Raw genomic sequence first — 23,370 nt, 5'->3', positions numbered from 1 at the left:
GCATCAGGGAGACTAAAATATCTCAGTAATGGAATACGGTATCTCACCACCCACATTCAGTTGTCTTGATCCTTGCAGTGAATGGACTTTATCAGTCCGCATCAACATTTAGGTGGTAATTATTTCTCCCTAAAGAATTTTTCATGCCCATCATAATTGCATTTTTGAGTGTGCCTCAATGTCAGATTATCTGTTAATGGTCTTCCTATGGTTTTGTTGAATATGTATGAAATAGCTGGCTCGAAGGGCCAAATGGCCTTCTCCTGCACCTATTGTCCATTGTCTATTGTCACTTGCGGGCAGAGCACCAAGGCAAATTCCTTGTATGTGAATACTTGGCCAATAAGCCTATTCATTCATTCATTCATTCATTCATTTATATGTTAACCCGCTCAATCTTGGGATCATTCTAGTAAACTCCTCTGCACCCTCTCCAACATCAACACATCCTCCCTCAGATATGGGACCCAAAGCTGCTCACACTACCCCGAATGCAGCCTGACCAGTGCCTTATAAACCCTCACCATTACACCCCTGTTGTTATATACTAGCATTACATTTACCTTCCTTACTGTGGATGCTGGGGTAACTTAGAAAGGATACTTAGAGATAATATATATAAGCATCTGGATAAACGGGGTCTGATTAGGAACAGTCAACATGGATTTGTGCCTGGAAGGTCATGTTTGACTAATCTTCTTGAATTTTTTGAAGAGGTTACTCGGGAAATTGATGAGGGTAAAGCAGTGGATGTTGTATATATGGACTTCAGTAAGGCCTTTGACAAGGTTCCTCATGGAAGGTTGGTTAAGAAGGTTCAATGGTTGGGTATTAATGGTGGAGTAGCAAGATGGATTCAACAGTGGCTGAATGGGAGATGCCAGAGAGTAATGGTGGATGGTTGTTTGTCAGGTTGGAGGCCAGTGACTAGTGGGGTGCCACAGGGATCTGTGTTAGGTCCACTGTTGTTTGTCATGTACATCAATGATGTGGATGATGGTGTGGTAAATTGGATTAGTAAGTATGCAGATGATACTAAGATAGGTGGGGTTGTGGATAATGAAGTAGATTTTCAAAGTCTACAGAGAGATTTATGCCAGTTGGAAGAGTGGACTGAAAGATGGCAGATGGAGTTTAATGCTGATAAGTGTGAGGTGCTACATCTTGGCAGGACAAATCAAAATAGGACGTACATGGTAAATGGTAGGGAATTGAAGAATGCAGGTGAACAGAGGGATCTGGGAATAACTGTGCACAGTTTCCTGAAAGTGGAATCTTATGTAGATAGGGTGGTAAAGAAAGCTTTTGGTATGCTGGCCTTTATAAATCAGAGCATTGAGTATAGAAGTTGGGATGTAATGTTAAAATTGTACAAGGCATTGGTGAGGCCAATTCTGGAGTATGGGGTACAATTTTTGTCGCCTAATTATAGGAAGGATGTCAACAAAATAGAGAGAGTACAGAGGAGATTTACTAGAATGTTGCCTGGGTTTCAGCAACTAAGTTACAGAGAAAGGTTGAACAAGTTAGGGCTTTATTCTTTGGAGCGCAGAAGGTTAAGGGGAGACTTGATAGAGGTCTTTAAAATGATGAGATGGATAGACAGAGTTGACGTGGATAAGCTTTTCCCACTGAGAGTAGGGAAGATTCAAACAAGGGGACATGACTTGAGAATTAAGGGACAGAAGTTTAGGGGTAACATGAGGGGGAACTTCTTTACTCAGAGAGTGGTGGCTGTGTTGAATGAGCTTCCAGTGAAGGTGGTGGAGGCAGGTTCGTTTTTATCATTTAAAAATAAATTGGATAGTTATATGGACGGGAAAGGAATGGAGGGTTATGGTCTGAGCGCAGGTATATGGGACTAGGGGAGAATACGTGTTCGGCACGGACTAGAAGGGTCGAGATGGCCTGTTTCCGTGCTGTAATTGTTATATGGTTATATGGTTATAACTCAGCAGGTCAGGCAAGGTCTCTGGAGAAAAAGGATAGGTGATGTTTCGGGTCGGGACCTTTCTTCTGAAGATGGGGGTCTACAATTTATGTCTACAGCGCTCCTGCAGATGGACATAAATAACGACACGAAGAACTGCAGATGCTAGTTTACAAATATTCACAAATTGCTGGAGTAACTCAGCGGGACAGGCAGCCATGGTGGACACCGTTTTGGGTCGAGTGTGAAGAAGGGTGCGAACCAAAATATAGCTTATCATCCATGTCCACCAGAGATGTTGCCCGACCCGCTGAGTTACTCCATCACTCTGTGAAACGTCACCTATCCATGTTCTCCACAGATGCTGCCTGACCCGCTGAGTTACTCCAGCACTCTGTGAAACGTCACCTATCCATGTTCTCCACAGATGCTGCCTGACCCACTGAGTTACTCCAGCACTCTGTGAAACGTCACCTATCCATGTTCTCCACAGATGCTGCCTGACCCGCTGAGTTACTCCAGCACTCTGTGAAATGTCACCTATCCATGTTCTCCACAGATGCTGCCTGACCCACTGAGTTACTCCATCACTCTGTGAAACGTCACCTATCCATGTTCTCCACACATGCTGCCTGACCCCCTGAGTTACTCCAGCACTCTGTGTCTCAAGGTGTAAATGGCCTTTAAGTCTTTTTTTTAAACAAAAGAATCGAGAGTTGGGAAGATAGACCAGACCACAGTTGCTGGAAATTGGGGACAAAATGTAAATCACAAATTGGAAGAACAACAACCCAACATTTCACTTGAGCAGCTTACAACCCAATGCTATAAACATTGAAAATTACAATTCCAATTATTTTCATTTCATTTCAGTGGGCCAAAAGGCCTGTTCCCGCACTGTATCAGTTGGTCTGATCTTCTCAGAATTGCATGAAAATAAGAAATAATGAGGTCATGCATTTGTAGCGGAAATACCCATATATTGGGGCATAAAGATGTGTGGTGAGATATGGATGCTTTCCCTTTATTCTTGAAGGCGCAGAGTAATAAGAGCTGACAAATATATGTACTACTAGAGGAATGTCACTTGAATGCAATAGTGACTATATTAAAGGAAACATTTATGTTTATGAGCTCTGTAGTCAGTTTTATTTGTTAAAGTGCAAGTGAAGTGAATTTGCCAGCTGCGGTACAATGAAAAAGAACACACAAAAACACAATACAAATTTAACACAAACATCCACCACAGGATTCATCACTGTGGTGGAAGGCACAACATTTGGCCAGTCCTCCTCCATTTCCCCCCGCGGTCGGGACCTCAACCCTCCTCAGCCGCCGCTGCGGGCATCCAGATGAGTGAAAGTCCAGATAAGTCCTGAATTGGTGCTTCCCCACCGGAGACCGCGGCTTCAGGTTGGTGTAGGCCACAGGCCGGTGGTCGAAGATTTAAAAGTCCCCGCCGCGCCGCAGCCAGAAGCAACGCAGACCGCAGGGCCGGCAGTCGGAGCTCTTCCTCAGGGATCCCTGGCGAGGGACCCCGCTCCTGATGGTAAGTCCCCGCCACGCTCGCGGTAGAAGTAGGACACAGGCCGGCGGTGGGAGCTTCTTCTCCCGGGTCCCCAACTAGGGATCCCAGGCTACAAAGATGATAATATTATTGCACTATATTTGTTATTTGTTGAACTTTGTCTTTTTTTTCTCTTCCCCCGTTATATACAATGTTTGCATATTCACATATTCTGTTGTGCTGCAGCAGGTAAGAATTTCATTGTCCCATCCGGGACATATGACAATAAAACACTCTTGAGTCTTGAATTGCATTGAAGATGATGCAATGAATCATGCAGTGATATTGCTACAAGCATACATTATAGAAACAACAAGATGACATAAGCCGGGATTGTTACTTTGGTAAAAGAGGTGGAGAGGAGACTAAATTGTGATGTATAAGGTTATAAAAGACAGACTGATGTGGAGGACAAGTCAATGGATATGTTTAAGGCAGAGTTAGACATATTCTTGATTAGTACGGGAGTCACGGGTTATGGGGAGAAGGCAGGAGAATGGGGATGAGGGACAAATAGATCAGCCATAATTGATTGGCAGAGTAGACTTGATGGGCCGAATGGCCTAATTCTGCTCCTATCACTTATGAAGTTATGAACCTGGACTGAGTACATTGGATGAATCTTTTTCCTGAATTAAAAATTAAAGCATAGATTTCAATTGATAGGAAGGTTTGAGGGGAGATGAACAAGAGGCTGGTGGGATTCTAGAAGAGTGGTATTGAACGACATGTGTGCTGTACTTTGATATGGGGACGAGGAGCTGGGCTATGGGATGTGAGAAGCCATGATCACAGTGAACAGCGATGCTGGATCGAAGGGCCGAATGGCCTACTACCCCACCTATTATTGTCCACGCAGGGGCCTGCAAGGTAATGTGCCTGGCGCTGGAAACTGGGGTTCCTTTACGAGGCCCCATTTTCAGCAGGTTGGGGTATGATGGGCTGAATGGTCTTCTCCTGGGTTGTAACTTTATGAATCTTGGAATGTTCCACCCCACAATTAATGGCAAATTACGGGGCAGGTGAACTCTGCAATTAAAATTCCATCAGTCTAACCTTAACAATGAAAGGCCTGGATAGAGTGGATGTGGAGAGGATGTTTGCACTTGTGGGAGAGTCTAGGACCAGAGGCCGCAGCCTTAGAATAAAAGGATGTTCCTTTAGAAAGTAGATGGGAATTAATTTATTTAGACAATAGGTGCAGGAGGAGGCCATTTGGCCCTTTGAGCCAGCACCGCCATTCAATGTGATCATGGCTGATCATCCCCAATCAGTACCCCGTTCCTGCCTTCTCCCCATATCCCCTGACTCCGCTATTTTTAAGAGCCCTATCTAGCTCTCTCTTGAAAGCATCCAGAGAACCGGCCTCCACCGCCCTCTGAGGCAGATAATTCCACAGACTCACCACTCTCTGTGAGAAAAAGTGTTTCCTTGTCTACGTTCTAAATGGCTTGCTCCTTATTCTTAAACTGTGGGCCCTGGTTCTGGACTCCCCCCGACATCGGGAACATGTTTCCTGCCTCTAACGTGTCCAAGCCCTTAACAATCTTATATGTTTCAATGAGATACCCTCTCATCCTTCTAAACTCCCGAGTGTACAAGCCCAGCTGCTCCATTCTCTCAGCATATTTAGTCGTAGTGAATCTGTGGAATTATTTGCCACAGACAGTGGTGGAGGCCAAGTTAGTGGATATTTTTAAGATAAAGATTAACAGATTCTTGATTAGTGCGGGTGTCAGGGGATATGGGGAGAAGGCAGGAGAATGGAGTTGAGAGGGAGAGATAGATCAGCCATGATTGAATGGTGGAGTAGACTTGATGGGCCGAATGTCCTAATTCTGCTCCCAGCACTAATGACGTTCTCCCAGCAGCTTAGATGCAGGCACAAGGTTTGTAATCTGGGAGGAGAATTGTGGAATTAATTGATGATTCACCAGAGCTGGAAAAGTGAGAAAACAGATGCGTGTCAAACTACAGAAGGAAGGGATGGACCACCTCCAACTTGCAACATAAGCTCTTCCTTCCATTTCACAGCTTTTTTCATTTCCCCAAAAAAATCAACTTTATTCAGAATAAACACTATATACGTAACAGGAACAGTCCAGAACTCCACAGACATTCTCAGCGTCAATACTGTTGTGTCATATTCACCTGATGAGGAGAGGTGGAGGGGGGAGGAGGGGATGAGGAGAGGTGGAGGGAGGAGTGGGAGAGAGAGGGAGAAATTGGGGAGGAAGAGAGGAGTCGGGAGAGAAGAACGGGGATTGGGGGGAGGGAGAGAAGGAGGGGGAGAGGTGAAGAAAGCTGGAGAGAGAGGGGGAGAGGGAGAGGGAGGTTGGTGGAAGACCCCGGAGTCAGTTATTGTCGCTTCTAATGGGCTAGAGATGCCTCGTCACCCCGAGTCGAGTCTCCCCATGCCCTCTCTATCCCCCCCCCATCTGTCTCTCCACCCCCTGCCTCTGTCTCCCTCCCCCCTCCTCAAGCAAGCCATTTCCTTCTAAAATGTTGTCCAAAAATATCTGTTCATTTGATGCAAATGATACCATAAAATGCTAAATTACAATTTGAAGCACCAATGGCCTGTTTGTAACCAGTGTTCAAAAGGGAACTGCAGATGCTGGAATATCGAAGGTACACAAAATTGCTGGGGAAACTCAGCGGGTGCAGCAGCATCTATGGAGCGAAGGAAATAGGCGACGTTTCGGGCCGAAACCCTTCTTCAGACTGATGGGGGGGAGGAAAGAAAGAAGGAAAAGGGGAGGAGGAGGAGGAGCCCGAGGGCGGGCGGATGGGAGGGTGGGAGGAGACAGCTAGAGGGTTAAGGAAGGGGAGGAGACAGCAAGGGCTAGCCAAATTGGGAGAATTCAATGTTAATGCCATAAGGACGCAAGGTCCCCAGACGGAATATGAGGTGCTGTTCCTCCAATTTCCGCTGTTGCTCACTCTGGCAATGGAGGAGACCCAGGACAGAGAGGTCGGATTGGGAATGGGAGGGGGAGTTGAAGTGCTGAGCCACCGGGAGGTCAGGTAGGTTATTGCGGACTGAGCGGAGGTGTTCGGCGAAACGATCGCCCAACCTACGCTTGGTCTCACCGATGTAAATCAGCTGACATCTAGAGCAGCGGATGCAGTAGATGAGGTTGGAGGAGATACAGGTGAACCTTTGTCGCACCTGGAACGACTGCTTGGGACCTTGAATGGAGTCGAGGGGGGAGGTGAAGGGACAGGTGATGCATTTCTTGCGGTTGCAACGGAAAGTGCCCGGGGAGGGGGTGGTGCGGGAGGGAAGGGAAGAATTGACGAGGGAGTTGCGGAGGGAGCGGTCTTTGCGGAAGGCAGACATGGGGGAGATGGGAAGATGTGGCGAGTGGTGGGGTCACGTTGGAGGTGGCGGAAATGGCGGAGGATTATGTGTTGTATTTGCCGGCTGGTGGGGTGAAAGGTGAGGACCAGAGGGACTCTGCCCTTGTTGCAAGTGCGGGGATGGGGAGAGAGAGCAGTGTTACGGGGTATGGATGAGACCCTGGTGTGAGCCTCATCTATGGTGGCGGAGGGGAATCCCCGTTCCCTGAAGAACGAGGACATTTCCGATGCCCTGGTATGAAATGTCTCATCCTGGGAACAGATGCGGCGTAGGCGGAGGAATTGGGAGTAGGGGATGGAGTCTTTACAGGGGGCAGGGTGGGAAGACGTGTAGTCCAGATAGCCATGTGAGTCAGTGGGTTTGTAATGTATGTCGGTCAGGAGTCTGTCCCCTGCGATGGAGATGGTGAGGTCAAGGAATGGTAGGGAAGTGTCGGAAATCGTCCAGGTGTATTGGACTGCCGGATGGAAGTTGGTGGTGAAGTGTATGAAGTCAGTCAGTTGTGTGTAGGTGCAGGAGGTGGCACCAAAGCAGTCGTCAATGTAACGGAGGTAGAGGTCGGGTATGGGGCCCTGGTACGTCTCGAACAAGGATTGTTCAACGTACCCGACAAGAGGCAGGCGTAGCTGGGGCCCATGCGTGTGCCCATAGCTACGCCTTGTGTTTGGAGGAAATGGGAGGAGTCAAATGTAAAGTTGTTGAGGGTGAGGACCAATTCCGCTAAGCGGAGGAGAGTGTCAGTGGCTGGGTATAGGTTGCTCCTCTGGTCGAGGAAGAACCGGAGGGCTCTGAGGCCATCCTGGTGGGGGATGGAGGTGTAGAGTGACCGGACATCCATGGTGAAGATGAGGGGGTGAGGGCCCAGAGAGTGGAATGCGTGGAGGCGGCGGAGAGTGTCTGAGGTGTATAGAACATAGGTGGGGAGGGATTTGTAACCAGTGCTTGTCATTCATTGAATACAATGCCGTTTATTGTCATTTGAACCCCAAATGAAGTTCAAACGAAATTTGGTTTCTGCAGTCATACAAACAAGAAAAAAGCCAGGACACACAATTAACACAATTTACACAAACATCCATCACAGTGAATCTCCTCCTCACTGTGATGGATGGCAAAGTCTTGTCTCTCCCCTGCTCTCCCATTCTCTTCCTGATGTCAAAGTCAAAGCCCCCGGCGGGCATTGGTAAATAAGTCCGAACAACTCCGAATATAATGTACAACAAATTGCACAAACGCAAGGGAAACGTTTCATTTGGTTTCTGTGTCGTGTTGCCAAGAGATAGGAAATATGACACAGTATCTTCTGAAATCCGAATAGTGAATTGGGCAAAAAGCCAAATTCCAAGGATTATTGAAGGTAGACACAAAAGGCTGGAGTAACTCAGCAGGTCAGGAGAGAAGGAATGGGTGATGTTTAGTGTCGAGACCCGTCTTCAGACTAAGAGTCAGGGGAGGGGGAGACTAGAGATATGGAAGGGTAAGGCGTGATAAGAACAGATCAAAAGCAGACGCCGATAAAGGAAATGTAGAATGGACCATTGTTGGGTGAGGGGAAGGTGATGATGAGCAGACTATCTGAAAAATTAATCAGTGGGACAGCGAACTAGTCGGAGAACGAGGATGGGGGAGGGATGGAGAAAGAGGGAGAGCAAGGGCTACTTGAAGTTCGAAAAATCCATATTCATACTGCTGGGGTCTAGGCTGCCCAAGCAAAGTATGAGGTGCTGTTCATCCAATTTGCATTGGGCCTCACTGACAATGGAGGAGACCCAGGACAGAAAGGTTAGTGTGGTGAGGAAAGAACTGCAGATGCTGGTTTAAACCAAAGATAGACACAAAATGCTGGAGGAACTCAGCGGGACAGGCAGCATCTCTGGAGAGAAGGAATGGGTGACGTTTCGGTTCGAGACCCTTCTTCAGACCTACAGATCTGTTGCCGTTTGTAGTGTGGAAGAAAGCTGAAGATCTCGGAGAAAGCCCACACATGTCACGGGGAGAACGTACAAACTCCGTACAGACAGCACCCGTAGTCGGGATTGAACCCGGGTCTCTGGCGCTGTAAGGCAGCAACTCTACCGCTGCGCCACTGTGCTGCCCTATCTAGTCCACTAGTATCCTGCAGGGAATTAACTTTAATGATCTTGCATGATCTGACCAATGTTTGAATTCACAACACCGCAAAAAATTTGACTGTTATGTGTAGGAAAGAATTGCAGATAGACACAAAATGCTGGAGTACCTCAGCGGGTCAGGCAGCATCTGTGGAGAACATGGATAGGTGACGTTTCACAGAGTGCTGGAGTACCTCAGCGGGTCCGGCAGCATCTGTGGAGAACATGGATAGGTGACGTTTCGGGTTGAGACCCTTCTTCAGACTGTTAATTGGTTCTGTAATTCACGTGACATCAGGAACAAATATTGCCGGCGGTATCGCCATTGGAACAATTCATCACCAGATGCGGTGGAACAAAGAACAAGAGGAATGTAGAAGAACCAGGCTGGGAAGATGCTGTTATCTGAGAAGGATATTGGGCTGGGTGAGGATTGCACATTTATAACTCCTTGATTTTTATTTTATGTACAGATTTCTTGGTTTGAACCCAGACCATTCAGAGTTCAGAGTTTGAGTGCTGCCAGTAAGACCCTTGTACGAGTCATAGAGTTAAAAAAAAAATCAAAATCAAGGCGTTGTGCAAATCTCACCCCACCCAATATATTTTTCAGATAACAGCACGTGCCCAGCCTGCTTCTTATATTAGGCTTGTGTTTTGAAATCCAGTCTACCATCTTATCTTATCTTATAACTATTAAAAGTTGGAAAATAAACAAGATGGTCTCCCTGATGACATCACAATGGGTCTGCTGCGCGCAGCCTGCGTTGTGTTTCACGCACTGCGGGTGACGTCCCCCCCCCCTGAACTCACAGTCCTTTGGAGACCCCCGCTCAACCCGCTGCTACCCGCTCCCCCCCCCTCTCCCCCCTATTCCCCCTCCTCTCCCCCCTCCTCCATTCCCATTTCCCCCTCCACCTTCCTCTCCCTCCCCCCTCTCTTCCCCTCTCCTCCCCTCCCCCTCCCCCTCCCCTCCTCCTCCCCCCTCCCCTCCATTGCCCCCCTGTCCCTCCCCCCCCCCTCTCCACACCTCCCCTCCCCCCCACCGCGCCTTCCCCCTCTCCCTCTCTCTCTTTCTCTGCCCCCTCTCTCTCTGCCCTCTCTCTGTAACCCCCCCATCCCTCTAGACGTGCCTGCGAGTTGGGGGCTATGCATCAGTGGATAGGGCGGGGATGGGGTAAAAGGAGCCAATGAATAATATTAATATAATATCAAAGGGGGTGGTTAGTGTGTGTGGGGAGGGGTGGTGGTTAGTATGTACCAAAAACAACCTGGTACTAAACCCATCAAAGACAAAAGAACTTGTCGTTGACTTCAGGAGGAAGAGGAGAGAGGAACCTGCTCCCTTATACATCAAAGGAGACATGGTGGAGAGAGTCAACGACTTTAGGTTCCTGGGAATAAACATCTCCCAGGACCTCAAATGGCAAATGAACACCGTCACTCTCGTGAAGAAGTCTCATCAGCGGCTGTATTTCCTGAGGTCTCTACGGAGAGCTAACGTCTCACAGCCGCTGCTGCTGTCCTTCTATCGATGTGCCGTGGAAAGTATCCTCACCTACGGAATCCTGGTGTGGTTTGCCAGCTGTACTGTGGCTGAGAGGAGGGCGCTGCAGGGAATTATAAAAACTGCGCAGCGCATTACAAACGCTAACCTGCCCTCCTTGGATGACATATACAAGGCCCGATGCTTGCGCCGGGCCATAAATATCAAGAAGGACACATCCCACCCTGCCAACCACCTTTTTACTCTGCTACCCTCGGGGAGGCGACTCAGGTCTCTGCAGGCTCGTAGACTAAAAAATAGTTTCTACCCATGTGCGGTAAAAGAGCTTAACTCCAATAGTGAACACTGGGAAGCAAGAAGTAACTTCGAGGAATACCGCTAAATTCTTTTAACTCTTTTAAAAATGTATCTATTATTTTACTATTAACTGTACATATGTGTATTGGTTGTTGTGTTGTATTTCTTTTAACGGAGGAGAAGCAAATGGAATTTTGTTGCTCAGTTTTGTGCAATGACAATAAACATATTATATTCTATTCTATGTGTGTGTGTGTGGGGGGGGGGGTTAGTGTGTGTGGGGGGGTGGTTAGTGTGTGTGAGAGTGTGTGTGGGGGGGGGGGTGGGTGGTTAGTGTGTGTGTGTGTGTGTGTGTGTGTGGGGGGGGGGGGGTGGGTGGTTAGTGTGTGTGTGTGTGAGAGTGTGTGTGGGGGGGGGGGTGGGTGGTTAGTGTGTGTGTGACGCCGTAGGGGATGGGACCCAACGGGTCCCACTTGGTCTAGTAAATACATAAATACAATGTGGAAACAGGCCCTTTGACCCAACCTACTTAAAGACTAACTTAAAGGGGGAGGAGGTTTATATTGCAGTCTCAGTTAACTGGTGCAGCAAGATTATTACATCTGTGTTAGAAATGGACATTTACCGTATGATGCAGGTTACAAAAGACAAGCGTAATAAAATAGATTATTGATTAGTAGGACTGGATGTTACAATCCCTAAGGTTCTTCACTACAATTGACATTTGGTATTCTTGGGTATGACCACTAGGTGATTTTGCTACCAATCAGACACATTTGATTTAAGGATAAGGGGGATATCTTTTAGGACCGAGATGAGGAAAACATTTTTCACACAGAGAGTGGTGAATCTGTGGAATTCCCTGCCACAGAAGGTAGTTGAGGCCAGTTCATTGGCTATATTTAAGAGGGAGTTAGATGTGGCCCTTGTGGCTAAAGGGATCAGGGGGTATGGAGAGAAGGCAGGTACAGGATACTGAGTTGGATGATCAGCCATGATCATATTGAATGGCAGTGCAGGCTCGAAGGGCCGAATGGCCTCTACTCCTGCACCTATTTTCTATGTTTCTATGTTTCTATCTTCAGTTGTGTACCTCAACATCACTGGGTGTTTCGGCCTTTTATCACAAGACCCCCTCAGTCGAGGCAGGCCCACCGCAGGGTGTGTGTCTTATGGTTAGCCTCTAGATGGTCACGTGGCAACCCAGACAGCATCTTATCTCTTCAGCCACAGCCAGTGACTGCTCCATTCTTCATTCCATCTTCCTCACAACTGCTGACTGGCTGGTTGGGCTCTGGACTCGTGTCCCTTGGTGGGACAGTACTTGGTTGAGCTTGGCCTGGGGTGCTGATACCCTGTGGACTGTGGTGGTTCACCTGCCACTGGGCTTCACTCAGCTGATTTGGCTGGCCTACCTCTTAGAAAGTACCTCTTAGAAATAAATAATTCTGTCAGGAGAGCTGGTGATACATTTTTAAGCATTGTAAAAAAACTATTTATAAATTTCAGTCTCCACCACTGTGCATAATTAAGGCTGACATGGTGGACCAGTAAAGGATGATCGACACATCACCAGTTAAAACGGAAGGAAATGTGTGTAAAACAGTAATGAAGATGTTATCGGCATCGAATTATTGTGGTCATTTGTCAATTGTGTCTTATTTGTAAGAAAAAAAAGATTGATTTAAGAAATAAAAAGCATGGGTTTCCTGAGGGCATAGTTAGTGAGTTCAGCCAACCCTGTCAACCTTGAAGAGAGACACAAAACGCTGGAGTAACTCAGCAGGACAGGCAGCATCTCTGGAGAGAAGGAATGGGTGACGTTTTGGGTTGAGACCCTTCTTCAGACTGAGAGTTAGGGGAGAGGGAGACACAGAGATATGGAAGGGTGAGGTGTAAAAATGAGAGATCAAGGGGGATGGATGTTGATCACCTTGTGATATCTGGTGGTATCAATGTTTTTGTGGTGTCAATGCTTTGATTGATGGCTGATTGGGTAATGAATTCTGGTTGTAATCAATGTTTTTTTACATTTGCATCAATATGTGACCGTGAGGTGAAGTCGACATTTATTTGCAATGAAAATATTTTTCTACTAAATCTAAATCAGTGGCACAGCGGTAGAGTTGCTGCCTTATGGCGCTTGAGACCCTGGTGCGATCCTGACTACGGGTGCTGTCTGCATGGAGTTTGTGCGATCTTCCTGAGACTGCGTGGGTTTTGTCCGGGTGCTCCGGTTCCCTCCCACACTCCGAAGGCGTATAAGTTTGTAGGTTAATTGGCTTTGGTAGAGTTGTCCCTAGTGTGTAGGATAGTGTTAGTGTACAGGGCGAGCGCTGGTTGCCACAGATGAGTGCAAGTGCAGTATTGTGTGCAAGCAAGGTTATGCTCAAGGAATCCAGTCTTGGTTCTTGGTTTCTTGGTTCTTGGTTTCTTGGTCCTCCAAAATATTCCAAATGGAATTTAAACTGGAGGTGGTGAAGGGAATGAAACAAACAGCCAGTGACTGCTCCATTCGGCTTTTTTCCTTCCATCTTCCTCTCTACCGCTGACTGTGGCTGGTTGGGCTCTGGACTCATGTCCGTTGGTGGGACAGTACTTGGTTGAGCTTGGCCTTGGGTGTTGATACCCTGTGGACTGTGGTGGTCAACCTGCCACTGGGCTTCACTCCACTGATTTGACCGACCTCTTAGAAAGTAATGGCCAATGCGAGGCCCCTCACCAAGCTCTCCCAGGCCCTGGTGGATCTAGAGACCCTTCCCTGATGTTATCCTTTCCCAGCTACAGATGCAGCTTCGTAGCTTATGTCCTGCCGGGGCTGCTGCTCTGTCAATTGCTGCCAATGGAATCACTTCAATGGAATCACTTCAATGTGTAGGAAGGAACTTCAGACGCAGGTTTTACACCGAAGATATCGTAGCGGTACTTGCTGGTGCTCGTAGGTAGACGAACCCTGCGGTCGGGTGCCTCGGACATGTGACTCTGGGGAGGGCTTGTGTTTCGCGCGCTTTCTGGGTGATGCCCCTTCAGTCGCTCTGGACCACCGTTGTGGCTGGATCGTTTAATGGTTGTGTTGAGATACTTCGTCAGTTTACTTGTTTTGTTAATAAACTCGTTTGAACAATCGACTCTCGTCTCATCCGCCAAAATAGACACAAAATGCTGGAGTCACTCAGTGAAACGTCACCTATCCATGTTCTCCACAGATGCTGCCTGACCCGCTGAGTTACTCCAGCACTCTGTGAAACGCCACCTATCCATGTTCTCCACAGATGCTGCCTGACCCGCTGAGTTACTCCAGCACTCTGTGAAACGTCACCTATCCATGTTCTCCACAGATGCTGCCTGACCCGCTGAGTTACTCCAGCACTCTGTGAAACGTCACCTATCCATGTTCTCCACAGATGCTGCCTGACCCGCTGAGTTACTCCAGCACTCTGTGAAACGTCACCTATCCATGTTCTCCACAGATGCTGCCTGACCCGCTGAGTTACTCCAGCACTCTGTGAAACGTCACCTATCCATATTCTCCACAGATGCTGCCTGACCCGCTGAGTTACTCCAGCACTCTGTGTCTAACTTCAGTATAAACCAGCATTTGCAGTTCCTTTCTACGCAGGACTACATTGCTAATGGTTTCAGAAACATTTGAGAGTTACACTATTTTTTTGTATTTTTTTCAGGATTATTAAAAGAACAGATATAGACATTCAATTATTGCCGAAATGTTTTTACTATTGGTAGATGCATAAATGCTGGAGTAACTCATATGGCCATAAGGGATAGGAGTAGAGTTAGGCCATTCGGCCCATCAAGTCTACTCCGCCATTTAATCATGGCTGATCTATCTCTCTCTCTCTGAACCGCATTCTCCTGCCTTCTCCCCATCACCTCTGACACCTGTACTAATCAAGAACTCAGCGGGTCAGACAGCATCTCCGGTGAAATGGATTTTATCATGAACTAAGTCCTCATAAATCTCATCCTCTATAATGGAATCTGGAGTCTTACCAACCATTGAAGTCAGGTTAACCGGCCAATAGTTTCAACTGTCCTGCTTTGCTCCCTTTTTGAACAGCGGGGTCATATTTGTCATTTTTTATTCGTCTGGAAACACTCTTAACTAGTGATTCACTACTAATGCCTCCACATTCTCTAAAGCCGCCTCTTTCAGAACCCTGGGGGTGAAGTCTATCCGGCCCAGATGACTTCCCCACCCTCAAGCCTTCCAGTTTCTCAAACACCATGTCCTTAGTAACTTCCACCTCCTGACTCTGTCTTCCACTGTGAAAGCTCTTCTGGCCTTTCTTTATTTCCCATTATCACTAACCACTGGTCGCATGCGAGCAGAGAGACGTGTGTACAGTAAATCACCCAAACAGCTGTTTTGTTACTCATCTTTCACAATTACTGGAATTTCCATTGAACCTGTAAGGCATAGATTTTTTTATTTTTTTTAAACTGGGCATCAAAAAGTAACCAATGCTGACTAAGTGCCTCTTGATTGTACTTGACTCTGTGTTGAAATCGGCACTTGGCTGTCAAAGATTGCAGCTGAAAAATGGAAACTTTGTCAAGTTCAAGTTCAAGTGAGTTTATTGTCATGTGTCCCTGTATAGGACAATGAAATTCTTGCTTTGCTTAAGCACACAGAAGGTTCAGTACGGGATTCCAGTCATCATCCAGCAATCCTGTAACTCCCTCTCCCCTGGCTCGCAGTCTCGATCAGAAACGTCACCCATTCTTATGAAACTTACAAAATTCTTATGAAACTTACAAAATTCTTAAGGGGTTGGACAGGCTAGATGCAGAAAGATTGCACTCCGCACTGGACCACTTGGACAACAAAAACTCATATGTCAGGCTGTTATTCATTGATTACAGCTCGGCATTTAACACAATCATCCCCTCCAAACTGGTTACCAAACTCGCAGAACAGGGTCTCTGCGCATCCCTCTGCAACTGGATCCTCGACTTCCTCGTCCACAGACCACAGTCGTTCGTATTGGTGGAAATGTGTCAGCCTCGATAACAATCAGCACGGGAGCACCTCAAGGCTGCGTGCTCTGCCCCCTGCTGTACTCACTCTATACCCATGACTGCGTAGCGAACCACAGTGCGAACTCCATCATCAAGTTCACTGATGACACCACCATCGTGGGGCGTATCACTGATGGGGATGAGTCAGAATATAGAAGAGAGATCGAGCAACTGTCCATATGGTGCCAGCGCAATAACCTGGCCCTCAACACCAGCAAAACCAAGGAACTGATTGTGGACTTTGGAAGGAGTAGGAGGGGGACCCACAGCCCCATTTATATCAACGGGTCGATGGTTGAAAGGGTCAAGAGCTTCAAATTCCTGGGCGTGCACATCTCTGAAGATCTTTCCTGGTCCGAGAACACTAATGCAATCATCAAAAAAGCACATCAGCGCCTCTACTTCCTGAGAAGGTTACGGAGAGTCGGATTGTCAAGGAAGACTCTCTCTAACTTCTACAGGTGCACAGTCGAGAGCATGCTGACCGGTTGCATCGTGGCTTCGTTCGGCAACTTGAGCGCCCTGGAGAGGAAAAGACTACAAAAAGTAGTAAACACTGCCCAGTCCATCATCGGCTCTGACCTTCCTTCCATCGAGGGGATTTATCGCAGTCGCTGCCTCAAAAAGGCTGGCAGTATCATCAAAGACCCACACCATCCTGGCCACACACTCATCTCCCTGCTACCTTCAGGTAGAAGATACAGGAGCCTGAATACTGCAACAACCAGGTTCAGGAATAGCTACTTCCCCTCAGCCATCAGGCTATTAAACCTGGCTTGGACAAAACTCTGATTATTAATAACCACTTTCTGTTATTTGCACTTTATTTGCAGTTTATTTATTCATGTGTGTATATATTTATATCATGGTATATCGACACATTTATCTGTACTGTAGTAAATGCCTACTATTTTTCTGTGTGCTTAAGCAAAGCAAGAATTTCATTGTCCTATACAGGGACACATGACAATAAACTCACTTGAACTTGAACTTGAACTTGATTGTTCCCGATGTTGGGGACGTCCAGAACAAGGGGTCACAGTTTAAGGATAAAGGTGGAAATCTTTTAGGACCAAGATGAGAAAATCGTTTTTCACACAGAGAGTGGTGAATCTCTGGAATTCTCTGCCACAGAAGGTAGTTGAGGCCAGTTCATTGGCTATATTTAAGAGGGAGTTAGATGTGGCCCTTGTGGCTAAAGGGATCAGGGGGTATGGAGAGAAGGCAGGTACAGGATACTGAGTTGGATGATCAGACATGATCATATTGAATGGCGGTGCAGGCTCGAAGGGCTGAATGACCTACTCCTGCACCTAATTTCTATGTTTCTATCCCTTCTTTCCAGAGATGCTGCCTGTCCCGCTGAGTTACTCCAGCATTCTGTGTCCTATTTCCACTAGGCTGAGCAGAGACTGACACAGGAGCACTGTTATATGGGTACTTGGAACCAGTTCCCATCTTGTCGTGGTGGGTTATTGATCTGACCCCTGCAGTTCTCATAGTGGAATATACCAGGACCCCTCACCAATAGTCAATTATTTAATTGAGTATTATGCCCCTGTCCCACTTAGGAAACCTGAACGGAAACCTCTGGAGATTTTGTGCCCCACCCAAGGTTTCCGTGCGGTTCCCGGAGGTTTTTGTCAGTCTCCCTACCTGCTTCCACTACCTGCAACCTCCGGCAACCACCTGCAACCTCCGGGAACCGCACGGAAACCTTGGGTGGGGCGCAAAGTCTCCAGACGTTTCCGTTCAGGTTTCCTAAGTGGGACAGGGGCATTCCTACTGCAGGGGTCAATGGTTATTTTCCAATGTGATGTCAGCTGATATACCACGACTTGTCATCAGCTTCGTGTGTTCTTGATGCCCTTATGTTTCAGGAGATGTTTAACCAAAATGTTCACAAGTTATAGGAATAGAATTAGGCCATTCAGCCCATCGAGTCTACTCCCCATAAACCTTGACACCTGTTCTAATCAAGAATTGTGTCAATCTCTGCCTTAAAAATATCCACTGGCTTGGCCGTCATTGCCCTCTGTGGCAATAAGTTCCACAGATTCACCACCCACTGACTCAAGAAGTCCCTCCTCTCTTCCTTTCTAAAAGAGCGCCCTTTAATTCTGAGGCTGTGACCTCTGGTCCTAGACTCTCCCAGCAGTGGAAACATCCTCTCCACATCCACTTTCATTTTTGTGGCAATTCATGACCCGTAAAGTTGTATTGGATTTCTGGAATTCCTCAAGGGAACTGAATTTCAGAAGCAGCATTCTTCGTACAGAAATTCTACAATTGTGCTCAGTGCCAGCTTTGGGAATTGTCCCAGACTACAAGAAAAGCATAACTCTTTAAAATTATATTCAAAGCTAATTGGATCGAACCAGAGCACAGACGGCTTGCTTATTGATATTTTTATAATGCAGTTCCTGGAAGACTGGTGGAAACAGCTGCCACGCCAACAGTCTGTTCGTTCCTTCTTTGTGTTTTAGTAGAATGTCTGAAGTGTATGTTTTTAGTGTTCTTTAGCTTGTTTTATGTTGGGGGAGGGGAGGTGGGGGGTGGGGGGAGGTTGGGGGAAACTTTTTCTGATCTCTTCCCTCGAAGGAGGTGCAATTTTCTTTCCGTATCGTAACATCGAGGAGTTGGCAGCCTGAAGACCCATTTTGAGAGCTCGACCGCGGCTGCCTGTAGACTTACTATCGCGAGTTGGCGATCCCTTCACCAGGGATCTAGCTCGGAGCTCCAGCTGTGATTACTAGCGGACTTAAGAGTTTATTGTCACGTGTCCCGGATAGGACAATGAAATTCTTGCTTTGCTTCAGCACAACAGAATATAGTAGGCATGAATACAGAACAGATCAGTGTGTCCATATACCATTATATAAATATATACACACATGAATAAAAAAAACAGATAGAAACATAGAAACATAGAAATTAGGTGCAGGAGTAGGCCATTCGGCCCTTCGATAAAGATAAAGTGCAAATAAACAGATAACGGGCTATTAATATTTTGTCCGAGCCAAGTTTAATAGCCTGATGGCTGTGGGGAAGTAGCTATTCCTGAACCTGGTTGTTGCAGTCTTCAGGCTCCTGTACCTTCTACCTGAAGCTAGCAGGGAGATGAGTGTGTGGCCAGGATGGTGTGGGTCTTTGATGATGCTGCTAGCCTTTTTGAGGCAGCGACTGCGATAGATCCCCTCGATGGTAAGGAGGTCAGAGCCGGTGATGGACTGGGCAGTGTTTACAACTTTCTGTAGCCTTTTCCGCTCCAGGGCGCTCAAGTTGCCGAACCAAGCCACGATGCAACCGGTCAGCATGCTCTCTACTGTGCACCTGTAGAAGTTCGAGAGAGCCCTCCTTGACAAACCGACTCTCCGTAACCTTCTCAGGAAGTAGAGGCGCTGATAAGCTTTCTTTATAATTGCATCAGTGTTCTGGGACCAGGAGAGATCTTCAGAGATAATATCATGGAGCCCGCGATCTCTGGTCAGAGACCGACTTCAGGAACTCCAAGCCACAGGAGCTTCGACCGCCCTGACCGCAGGATAATAAAGATGGCGAAGATTGGACTTTTTTGCCTTCCATCACAGTGAGTAATGTGGGGAATCCACTGTGGTGGATGTTTATTTAGCTGTGTGTCCTGTTGCTTTTTTTCTCGTCTGTATGGTCATTCAAATTTCACTGAACCTTAATTGGTGCATGTGACAATAAAAGACCTTTGAAACCTTTCGAAACCCATTCATAAGTTTTGCACAAAATTGGGGAAGTGGTCTAATTAACGTGGGGAATAATTGCGTGGCTCTGTCCAAATGGTCAAAGGTTGCAACAAAGATCACTGTCACCTCAGGGAAATGCAACAAGTCCACACTGACTCTTCAATCTCATCCTACCCTGACATTTTATTCCTGAGCTTATAACAAAATGTCAGGGATCTCAGTAGATCAGGCAGCATCTATGGTGGGAAATTGAAAAAATCAATCCACTTCTTGGCTTGGAAACATTTAATAAAACCCCATTTTATTCTCCCTGCATTCTCATTTGTTTTATATTTTAACGTTTCCACCCCCCCCCCCCCCCCCCCCCATCATTCAGTTACACACCAAATGACATTTACAGAGGCCACTGAACCTATCAATGCTACCATATCTTCTGAAATCAGAATAGCAAACGGCAAAAAGCTTAATTCCAAGAATTATGAAGGTGGACACTAAAAGCTGGAGTAACTCAGCGGGACAGGCAGCGTCTCTGGAGAGAAGGAATGGGTGACGTTTCAGGTCAAGACCCTTCTTCGGTAAGATGTAAGATGAGTAGGTTATAATGTGTAGGAAGGAACTGCAGATGCTGGTTTACACTGAAGATAGACACAACGTGCTGGAGTAACTCAGCAGGTCAGGCAGCATCTCTAGAGAACGTGGACAGGTACAAAGTGCTGGAGTAACTCAGCGGGACAGGCAGCATCTCTAGAGAGAAGGAATGGGTGACGTTTCGGGTTGTTGTAACTGATTCATGGAACCCACACAGTGACTGGGAGAACTGGTTACTGGAGCTAACAGGCATACACTAATGGTACACAAAAATGTTGGAGAAACTCAGCGGGTGCAGCAGCATCTATGGAGCGAAGGAAATAGGCAATGTTTCGGGCCGAAACCTTTCTTCAGACATACACTAATTACTGATACACCACTTGTTGCTTGCATTCGTTCAAAGATCTTCATTTCAGACACAGAAAGATGTGAATGGCCAGACTTTGGGAATTTGGAACTATGCTCATGTTCTCAGAAGAAATAATTGGGGAACAGTGAGGCCGAACAGAGAGGTGCACAAAATTGCAGAAAACTTAGATAAGGTGAATGCTCACAGACTTTTCCCCTGGGACTAGAGGGAAGAGGTTTAAGGTGAGAAAGGAAAGATTTAAAAGAGACCTGAATGACAATTTATTTAAACAGAGCATTGTGTATAGAAATGAACTGCCAGAAGCTGGTAAATAGTGCTGTTTAAAGGGCATTTAGATGGGTACATCGACAGGAAAGGTTTGGGGGGGTCTGAGCCAAACACAGACAAATGGGTTGCTCATTTACAAAACCTGGTCAGCATGGTTGAGCTGAATTGAAGGGCCTGTTGACGACTCTAGTGTAAATCTCTAGGCTGGAAACATGAATTAAATCAAGAGTAACTTCTCTGTAAAAGAATGCAGAATTAAAGGAAGTCACTGAATTAGCTGTGCGATAGATTGCAGTTTTAGGAATAATTTATTAAAGAGACTTGAAGCCACTGAAACTCCCCATGGGATATGGTAGCATTCTGGATGAAAGTGTGGTTGCATTTTTGAGAGAGTATAGCGGTCATCCTGGGTAACCCCTATAAAGGAGAATGGAGGGGGAGGGAGGTGGCTGGCTGAAGGCAAGGCTCACAACTCTGAACAAAGGCTGCCTTCTCTCACCTTCCCCCTCAGATCGGGAGATTTGGGGCATTGGGGCCACTCCATCGGAAGCCACCTCAAAAACCAGTGGAAAACGTTATATATATATTTTTAAAGAAATGGAAACTATTCTCACAGAAAACCCCCTTCAGCCTTGCTGGGAAGCTGCTCTAAGATTTGTTTTGTTAAAAGGAAAGGCATGGTGGGAACAGAGTTGAATCCACAGTTCTGCTTCTCAAGGTTTTGAAAAATATTGTCATAAAGATGCCTTCATTCATTTTGTTTTGCTCGCTTGTTTGAAGTTTGTGGGAAGTCTGAACTGGGGGAGTTCACCTGACCCAGACAATCTTTGTCCTTTTTCTAGATGGGACTTGTATCCTTTCCAGGACTTGACCTGCTGAGTTACTCCAGCACTTTGCGCCTATCTTCGGTGTAAACCAGCATCTGCAGTTCCTTCCTGCTCGTGGTGCAGGCAATGCCAGGTAGGAAGACAGAGTGAAGGTTATTCTTGAAATTAAAAAAAGCTGGTGAGCAAAGGTGCTGTTCGTTTGGACACTAAATCGTCAAAGTGACTCTTGTAAATGCAGATTTTAGATACAGATTCCGATTCAGATTCAAACTTTATTGTCATTGTCCAGTGTAGAAGTACAGAGACAACAAAATGAGGTTAGCATCTCACCCAGAAGTGCGAACACAGAATAATGGAACAGTTAAATATATATATGTATATACAGTAGCAGCAGTGCAACTTTCAGGGGAGGAGAGCAACGGAGAGGCCTGTAGCACCTCCCAGATGGGAGGAGGGTAAACAGTGTATGGTTGTGGTGAGAGCAGTCCTTGACGATGCCACGCCCCTTCGCAGACAACGCTTGCTTTGGACAGACTCAATGGAGGGGAGTGAGGAACCGGTGATGCGTTGGGCAATTTTCACCACCCTCTGTAGTGCTTTCCTGTCGGAGACAGAGCAGTTTCGATTAGATTAGATTAGATTAGATTCCTTTATTTGTCATTCAGACCTTTCAGTCTGAACGAAATTTCGTTGCCTGCAGCCATACACATAATAATAAATAACAAAACTCACAATAAACACAAATTAACATCCAGCACAGTGAGTTCACCAGGCACCTCCTCACTGTGATGGAGGCAAAAGTCTTAAAGTTACGGCCCTTCCCTCATCATTCTCCCTCCGCACTGAGGCAATACCCCACCGGGCGATGGAAGTCAGTCCCGCCCGCGGCTCGACCGAGCTCCGCAAACGGGCCGGTTCAGGCTCCGCGGCCCGCGGTGGTCGAAGCTGCCGCCCTCCAGTCCAGCGGACCCAGCTATTGCCGCGGGAGCTCCGGAAAAAACAGGTCACCAGCCTGTGACCTGCGAGCCCCCGACGATGTCGTCCACTGGCCCGCGGCCGAGCCCCGGATTCAGGTCGCCGCCGCTGGTACGCCGCTGGACGTTGCCTTACCATACTGTGATACAGTTAGTAAGGATGCTGTCGATGGCCCAGCGGTAGAAGTCCACCAGAAACTGAAGAGACAGATGGACCCTCTTCAGTCTCCTCAGGAAGAAGAGACGCTGATGAGCATTCTTGACCAGTGTTGAGAAGATCATGACATCCATCGATCTGGGCAGTTATTTGTAGTTTTAAGACAAAATAAATGAGCCTGTGTTTTGGTTTTTAAATATTCTGATATCACCTGTAGGAAGGAGAACAGGTTACAAAGAAATAAATGGGGAAATAAATGGAGACTGATGGGAACATTCCAGTTTATGTTCTTGCATCTTGATCTTTAATCATGTATTGTCTTTCTGCTGAGTGGTTAGCACGCAACGAAAGCTTTTCACTGTACCTCAGAACACGTGACAATAAACTAAACTGAACTAAACAGGAGCAGGAAGGAACTGCAGATGCTGGTTTAAACCGAAGACAGATACAAAATGATGGAGTAACTCAGTGGGACAGGCAGCATCTCTGGAGAGAAGGAATGGGCGACGTTTTGGGTCGGGATCCTTCTTCAGACTCAAACAAGTGGTTTCCCTGTATTGTAAGGAAACATAGTAATATGTTAAAGGAGTCCAGTTCAAAGCCAGTTCCCAGTGAGCAGAGAACGGTCCTGTGACTTGGAATCCCAGCTGGAAAT

Source organism: Amblyraja radiata, chromosome 33 (genome assembly GCF_010909765.2).
Source record: "Amblyraja radiata isolate CabotCenter1 chromosome 33, sAmbRad1.1.pri, whole genome shotgun sequence".
In the NCBI taxonomy this organism is placed as follows: Eukaryota; Metazoa; Chordata; class Chondrichthyes; order Rajiformes; family Rajidae; genus Amblyraja; species Amblyraja radiata.
This window is presented reverse-complemented; position numbering follows the sequence as displayed.